Source organism: Leucoraja erinacea, chromosome 21 (genome assembly GCF_028641065.1).
Source record: "Leucoraja erinacea ecotype New England chromosome 21, Leri_hhj_1, whole genome shotgun sequence".
NCBI classification, from domain to species: domain Eukaryota; kingdom Metazoa; phylum Chordata; class Chondrichthyes; order Rajiformes; family Rajidae; genus Leucoraja; species Leucoraja erinaceus.
In genome coordinates, this window is record NC_073397.1 from 10,398,713 (window position 1) to 10,407,380 (window position 8,668).

At 44.4% G+C, this 8,668-nt stretch overlaps 1 pseudogene; it reads right to left on the bottom strand.

Annotated features, from left to right (window-relative positions):
* Window positions 1-732: 732 nt before the first annotated feature.
* On the bottom strand, window positions 733-913 carry LOC129707591 (U2 spliceosomal RNA; annotated as a pseudogene).
* Window positions 914-8,668: the final 7,755 nt, after the last annotated feature.

Below are 8,668 nucleotides of genomic sequence, written 5' to 3' on the forward strand. Positions count from 1 at the left end.
CGTGGCATGTGCCGAGTACCCGACTGATGAGGCCGTAGTACCTGATGAGGTAGGAAAAAAGGGGAAAAACATAGATTAGATTCCCCCCTCATGCTTCCTAATTCAGTGGGAATTAATTCATTGCCCCTGCCTCAAATGTGGTTTCTTGCGACATACATCAGTACGTGGAGAATTCAATTGAATACAGTGAAATCGATATCGGGTGTTCCATATTGCTTTGTAATTCCAGCAATACTTGGGTTTAATATCTGTTTACAGTATTTAGCTCACCTAATAGGTAAGTTTGCTGATGGTCGTATATTTTTGACCACCTGTAGTTTCCAACTGTTAAATAAATGTCACATGATATCGATTTATTCTGCCCAAGTGGTTTGTGTATGTCACTACTGTGATGTTGTTAATTATAAACAAACATGCAAAATGGTGCACTGCAGGATAATATGCTTTGCCAATAGAGCGTACTCAAAATTTCCAAACTAGGTTTTACGCCTAGTGTCTATAGTGATGATGACTCCAGATTAGTCCATAGGCCACCATGTTTTGGGTGAGCACCTAGCCTTAATGGAAGGTTCAAGTTAAGTAGCTGGAACAGTTGCTACTAACTCCCCATACTCTTGCCACTGTTGAATGGTAGGTAGATACCATTAATTGTTACAGGTTGTGTCATACTGACTCTCCTATGCCAAGTTAAAGATAAGTGGGTAGAGTGTTGAATACCAAATAGTCAACAGTAGAGGATTTATATTTCAAGGTACTGCAATACTGGTTGATGCGTGGAGTGGACGAAGCAAGCCCCTCCCCATCTCCCTGTTCAAAATCAATTGATATATGGTCCCTTGATAAGGGACGAGTCAAAATAGAACAACTAACAACAGATACTCCGCTTGATCTTAGTCAAGGCTGAGAGCGGTGGTTTCAATGGTAGATCTATCTGGATTGCATGACAAGCTCAGCTAAAAGAATAATAACTAAAGCTGTGATAGCTATACCCATGGATTAGTCATCGTTAATATCATTGGAACATGCCACCACGATAGTTCCTTAATATAGCCAGGGCTGGTTAGAATATCTGGAACCAGTTTGGCTGTAATAGCCATAGTCGATAATTAATGCTGCCAAGTTATCTCCAAGTTTTTTTGAATGGGTACTGAATAGTATGCATCTTTTAAGATGATGTCTACCATTAAGTATGCTTGGAATGGAAGGTTGGCAGTTTCAATATTCCAAGCGTGGCCTGGCGAGATACTCAAGTGGCAAGTCAATGACGGTGCGACATATACCATGTTGGGATTTTTAGAGCCAAGGGTTCATACTGGGTTTATTATGACCCCTTGATATCAATGATGGCGACATTACCATCTTGGTTAGTTGGTACCAAAGGTTCATATAGGCTTCTATATGACCCCTGTATAATGATTACCCCCAGTTGCTAGTCCCTCATGGTCTTATTAGTGGAAGGGTAGACCCCTAGGGTGCATGCTGTACTGGTATTGTATGGTCCCTTGTAAAGGACATATCAGATATAAACTGATATGGCAGTTACTATTAATCTTAGCCAAAAGGCCAAGCAGGATGGGATCTAATTTAATTTTATCCTTGAATGCTTTGTTAGTACAAACCCTTCATCTTTTGTGTGATGGCAGGAACCATACTTATCTTATTTCACTGTTGTTCCGTGGTGTGTTCATCTCTTCGGTTTCCAGTTCCTTGTCTGTAGGGATGGTGTTGTTGGGGGTGGCACATTTTTCCAGGGGGCCCGCTCTGGACCCTGGCCTGAAAAAAGCAGGGCTTACTGGGGGTTGGCATGCGGGCCCCGAGCTTACACCAGTACTATTAGGTGAACACCTACTGGTGGATGCATAGAGGCACTGCTGCTGGTTTCGTGTGGTGCTCATTCCAGACCCTGCCCTCTAGATGCCGAATTTTGGATACTTCTCCAGTTTTTTAGGCTTGGTTTGATAACTTAGCCAGCTAGCAGGATCTGTGGTTGAGAGGTCGGCATTCTCACAGTCCTGTAATTTTTTAAGTTGAGGGCAGGTTTTATAACTTCCTAAGAAGTTGCGGAGCACTGCAAGCAGTAGGGTCAGGTGTTTTGCCATACTACCCTGTCCCTCTGAAATGAGCATGCAAAATGATAACCGACGTCAGGGATATCAAACGCATTTTAAGATATTTGGGTTTTAAAGCTATGCTTAATGTACCCACCAATAACGGTGGGCACTTTGAGTAAATGCAATTTAGGGGAGGCGTGATGAATCCAACACCTCATGACTACCTGTCTTGGAGAGGTTTTTTGAAAAGAACAGGTAGTAAGCTAGCGATCAGTTGAGACTAAAAAGCCATCTCGCTAGTGGTGGAGCCACATAATGGCCACACCCAGCAGCTCTTCCTGATCTTGTGCCTCAAGCATACTCCCGATAAACCTCAGCCAGTGACCTCTCTTCTTGACCAGTCCAGTCTGGTCCCCATCAATCCCTCGGCAAGGGAGATGGCCAATGCTGTTAGGCACTGGAGTGGGAGTGTTAGCTCCCTTGGCGGACTTGCCCCGGCTCCTGAGGCAAGTCTCGCTGGAGTTTTTAGCGCCATGACCTTCCTCTGGCTTGGAGAAACAGACACTCTTGTTTCTTGTTTGAAGAGCTGATTCCATCTTCCGTATCTGTCTCCAGCCTGAGGTTGGTCCTGACCTTGCTGTTAGAGGCTGTCTGCCGTTTTCGGGCGGCATTTCAGCGGATCTCCGGCGGCGAGTCTCCTTGTCGGGAGATGCAGGGGTTACTGGCCGGTTTTTGAATTTCCCTCCAGTCCGCTGCTGTTGGTCAGACAGCTGTTTAGCAGACTGGGCATCAGCGCAGCACGCATGTCTGTGGACCGCAGCGTGTGCGGTCCCGTTGCCGCCTCTCCCCCCTCCACTGTCGGCTCCTTCCCTGGAGTCGAACGGGGGCCGCTTCCCTCTGCTGCTTTGCTCCCCCTGGAGCAAAAACAAACGCAAAGTCGCTAGTTTAAACTGAAGGTAAGTGCTTACCTAATGGTCCTTTGCTTCAGACTTGTAGCGGGAGTGCCTGACTCCCGCTACGTCGCTGTTGCACTGCGTGAACGCAATGTCGCGCATGCATGCTGAGCGGGCTCTTCACGTAGTCACTCACGTGACTCCGAAGTAAAATAACATTACATGTACAGACACAAGGAACTACAGATGCTAGAATCTTGCCTAGAACGCAAACTGTTGGAGTAACTCAACGGGTTAAGTCAGCATCTCTGAAGGACATGAATAGGCAACGTTTTGGGTTAGGGCCCTACCTCAGTCTGAGGAAGCCCCGACGTGAAACGTTGCTTATCCATGTCCTCCAGAGATGCTGCCCTACATTGCATTTATACCATTTTAATCCCTCAGAAAAACTATAACATTATAAATATAATTTATATAATTTATCAAAGAAGGGTCTCGACCCAAAACATCACCCGTTTCTTCTCTCCAGAGATGGTGCCTAGCCCGCTGAGTTACTCCAGCATTTTGTGTCTATCTACAATAAATACCTTTCCATTATATTGTCAATGATACACTTCTCTTAAGTGCAGCAGAAAAGCCTTTGCTACAAAACTATAGAGTTTTTTTTATATATAGCAACTTATCCACTACCCAATAATAATCTGATTTAGTTTAGTTTACTTTAGAGACACCGTACAGTAACAGGCCACACAAGCCAGCAATCTCCATACACTAGCACTATCCTACACACACTAGGGACAATTACAATTTTACCAAGCTAATTGACCTACAAAGCTGTACGCCTTTGGAGTGTGGGAAGAAACGGAACACCCAGAGAAAACCCACGTGGTCACGGGAAGACAATGACTGTAGTCTGGATCAAACCCGGATTGCTGGCGCTGTAAGGCAGCTACTCTTCCGCTGCGCCACCGTGCCGCCCTTTCCGATTTCTGAAAATGCGTTTTGATAAGTCCCTTAATAATTGACTCACAGGATATTGTTGAAAATCATCTCCAAAGCTTGAATTGTATTGGATATATTTTGGGACAAAAATTGTTCTTAATCTTTCGGGTTTTTTGGCTGATTTGAGGCAGACTGTGTTGAAAAATATCACAAATTGAAACTCTAACTTACAATTTTCAAATGCAGACCCTATTTTTAACCTTACGGTACGTGGGACTAAACATAAAAATGATCCCTCAGTTAATATTTGTTCAACCATTTTCCCAATCAGGTAGTAAAGTGGGACATAAAATTTAGTGCAGTTTACAATTGATTTCCAGCCCTTAGGAAGTCCCTATTAAGCAATTTCATATTCTGTGTTAACAGGTAGTGCTTATTGAATGCATAATTTTGTTTTAGTTAATTTTTCGGCAATTTTCTAAATTGATAGTTAATTATTTTCTACACAGAATGAAACTGAACAATATAAACACAGAATAGTCCTTCAATTAAGTAGATGACATTTCCAGCAGCAATCAAAAGACTGATACCTATTTGTTTCCAAAAGGAAAAACATTTTTTTGTTTTGATAAATGGTTTATTTCTCTAGCTTTAGCCTGATGTGGTATATTGTTTGCTGTACCGTCCAATTAAGTCAGCTGATGATAAAGATGCTCTCCAAAAAGATCTTGATACTATGATTAAGTGGTCACAACAATAGGGCACGCAGTTCAACCCTTCCAAATGTGAAACCATGCGTGTCACCAGGAAGCGGAAACCAGGGGAAACATTATACAATATCCTTGGTCCCACACTTGAAGAATCCAAACAGACCAAGTATCTTGGCATCAAATTACAGAACGATCTACAATGGAATGGTCAGACTCATCATGCAACGGTGAAAGCAACAGGAGTCCTACATTTTCTGAGACGCAACTTTCTTCATTGTTCAACTTCCATCAAGTAGAAGCTATACTTCACCCTCGTTAGACCACATTTGGACTACGCAGCTGCTGCATGGGATCCATACACAAATAGAAACATTTCATCCATCAAACGCGTCCAAAGACAGGCAGCTCGATTTGTTACAAATACCTATGAGAAAGAAGCGACTGTTACCAAACTTCTGAATTCACCAAGGTGGAACCCTCTCCAAGACAGACGTAAAGAAGATCACTGTTTGATCTGTTTTTACAAAATGTTAAATGGTCAGTTTGACATAGATGACCTAACCTACACCAATCCCAAACCTATTATGAGCAGACAAGGGCATTCTATCCAATTTGAGATACCAGCTACCAAGACAGATGTGTACAGCAATTCATTCTTCCCCCGCACAATTAAAGCATGGAATAGTCTTCACCCTACCATAGTTACCCTACCAGACGCAACTAGGTAGCTCTTCTTCTCCAAGAACCCTTTTTGCTTAAGTTCACCCTCCGCCACCTCCAGTTTAAATTTAATTTGGAATATTTTGGACCAAGAACCAAGAACCAAGAATCATAAATGGGGGGAACAATGGCAATTTCAAAAATAAATATGGGCATTGGCACCCAATATTACCACAAAACGAGACACCTGCAATAAGAGTCATCAATGCTACTTTACATGAGAAGAACACAAAATGCTGGAATAGCTCAACGTGTCAAGCACATCTCTGGAGGCCATGGACAGGCAATGGTTCAGGCCGGGATCTTCCTTCAGACTTAAGAAGGGCCCCAACCCAAAACATTGGCTGTCCATATCCTCCAGAGATGTTGCCTGGCCCACTGAGTTACTCCAGCAGTTTGTGTCTGTCTTCAGTATAAACCAGCATCTGCAAAGCCTTCCTACACATTTCATTGATGTATATGTGATTTGCCAGTGCCTTGCAAAAATCAGTCTGAGGAAGGGTCCTGACCCAAAATATCACCTATTTATGTTCTTCAGGGATGCTGCCTGACCCGCTGAGTTACTCCAGCACTTTTCTTTTGGTGTTGTTTGTAAACCAGCATCTGCAGTTCCTTGTTTCTATTGGGGACACTTGACAATAAACTCTCTTGAATCTTGTTTCTACATTCTAAAAATCTATCAATCCTGAGTAAGAAGTCAAGTACTGTATTAAGATGCTAGATTTTTAAACCTTGTTGAGGACAGATTTGGTGCAGTAAAAATACAGTCAGCAAACTACATTTTAAAAGTGAGCCTTTGATAACATAGCAGTTATTTCTGTGGTCCAAGTTTTGAAGGCCTGGCCACTTCTTCTATCTACTTGTGCCAATTACACTTGCTGATTGAGGCAGCATTTATACGGACGAAGTGCCAGTATTTCCTTATCTCAGCATTTCCCTAGTTCATCAGAAACAAGATAAATCTCATTGCACATTTGGCAGTGATACCTAACAGTGCGTGCCAAAGCAGCAACACTGAATTTTGTAAACCAATATTCTCAAAGTGCAACAAGAATCCTCCCCAGGTTTCTTTGTCAGCTCTCCAACAGTGAAGTACATGATGTATAAAATGTATCGCTCGTCTTCTGAACCTCCTACCCTGTTTAATGTTCATTTTACTGCAGCACGTTCATTATTCATTTCAACATACACTCGTTTTATCCCTTAATTTGCAAAAGAACATCAATTAACTCAACTGATTTAACTTGGTCAGAGGTTGTTCTTGCAGAAGGCAAGAACAAGGAGGCCCAAGCTCAAAGCTCTATCTGTATCAGTCTTCACACACTTTGAATGATAAGTATTACATACAGTAATACTTCTTGGTTAGATATTGCGGGCCTTCGATCTATAGCTGGTATATATAGACAATCTAAAGAGTGATAAATTTGAAGCACATTAGGAGGAAGTGCTCTATTACAGCTGGTAGAGCTGCTGCCTCAGAGTCTAACCTTGGGTGCTGCGTGTATGAGGTTTGCACATACTCCCTTTTCCCACGTGGTTTTGCTCAAGGCCACTTGGTCCTGCGCAAGGAATGCATGATCCGCCTCCGCTGCAGCTCATTGCAAGTGGTCTCCCATTCCACTGGTGAAGAGAAACAGAGCAGGAGAGATATATCTGTGCACCTGAAGGCGGGGGACCGGAGAGGATGATGGAGGGAGTCGGGGACCACCGTGGACCTTGGACAAATGGCCCAGTTTGAAGAATCGGGGCCCTTACCTTCCACGCCCTCAAAGTCGTCTGCGGGAGGCATCCCCCAGGGAACAAGAGCTGAAGGGGGCCGTGCAAGGAGAGGGGAGACGGTTAATGGGCCTTTATGTCCAGCTGCAGCTGGGACTGTAAAATGGTGCAAAAATGACCACTCTTGCATATAGATTCAATGGGCTGTTCTGTACATTTTGTACTAACTGGAGGATTGTGCTCATATATGGTGATAGTGTTGATGAGCTGAATACAAAAAAAGCTATTTCACTGTACATTGTACTTCCGGTGGCGCTGGTGCCAGCAGCCTCCACCTTAAGCCCGGTATCTTTTTGTTTTTTTGTTTTTTTAGTTATGTTAAAGTGTGTTTTTTATGTTTTTTTAAATGTCTTTATGTGGGGGAAGAGGGCACGGTGCGGGGGATACCGTCGTTCGGTCGCTTCCTGGAGAGGACGCGACTATTATTCGAGTCGCGTCCTCACCCCCCCAGCGGCCTACCTACCTGGATTGGCGCGGCCTTTCCTGCCGGGATCGACCAGAGCTCCAGTAGCGGCGGGACAGCGCTGTAACATCGCGGGGCTGGTGATGCCGGGGATCGCCGTCTGGAGCCCGGAGTGCTGGACCTGCTGCACCAACATCATGGAGCTGCGGTTTGCGGAGCTCCCAACGCGGGTGGCGCTGATCAACAACGCGGGGTCCTGCGACTACGCCCGGCTCGGCCTCCGGACTCAGGAGCTGCGGACTCCAGCTGCGGGAGGCGGCTGATCGGGAGGTCCGGGCCGCTGAGGAGGAGGATGTTCACCGTCGGGGATCGGCGTCGGCGTTCCACCAGCCCGGCGTGAGGGCCTGAACATCGGGCCGCCCGGTGCGGCGACTGCGGGTGCTCGGAAGGCCCAGACCACGGATGAACATCTGGGAAGATCGGAGGTGAGGCTGGCTGGACTATGGTGCCTTCCTCACCTTGGTGCCACTGTGTTGTGTTGTGTCGTGGACTTTCTGTGTTTGTGCTTTTCTTTTATTTAATTCAATTCAATTTTATTTTTAATATGTTTTATTATTTATTATTTATTTATTTTTATGGTACTGCCTGTAAGGAAAATTCATTTTGTTGTCTCTAATTGAGACAATGACAATAAATTTGAATACAATACAATACAATACAATACATTGGTACATATGATAATAAAGAAGCCATGGAACCATTGAGTTCTCTAGTTTCCTCCCATATCCCAAAGGCGTACGGGTTGGTGGGTTACTTGGCAACTGCAAGTTGCCCCAATATGTGGTTGAGTGCAGCGTAGGTTCATGAGGTTAATTCCCGGGGATGTCATATGTTGATAGAATGGAGTGGCTGGGCTTATATTCTCTGGAGTTTAGAAGGGTGAGAGGTAATCTTAATGAAACATATAAGATTATTAAGGGCCTGGACACGCTAGATGCAGGAAACATGTTCCCGATGTTGGGGGAGTCCAGAACAAGTGGCCATAGTTTAAGGATAAGGGGTAAGCAATTTTGAACAGAAATGAGGAAAAACTTTTTCACACAGAGGGTTGTGAATCTGCGGAATTCTATGCCTCAGAAGGCAGTGGAGGCCAATTCTCTGTATGCTTTCAAG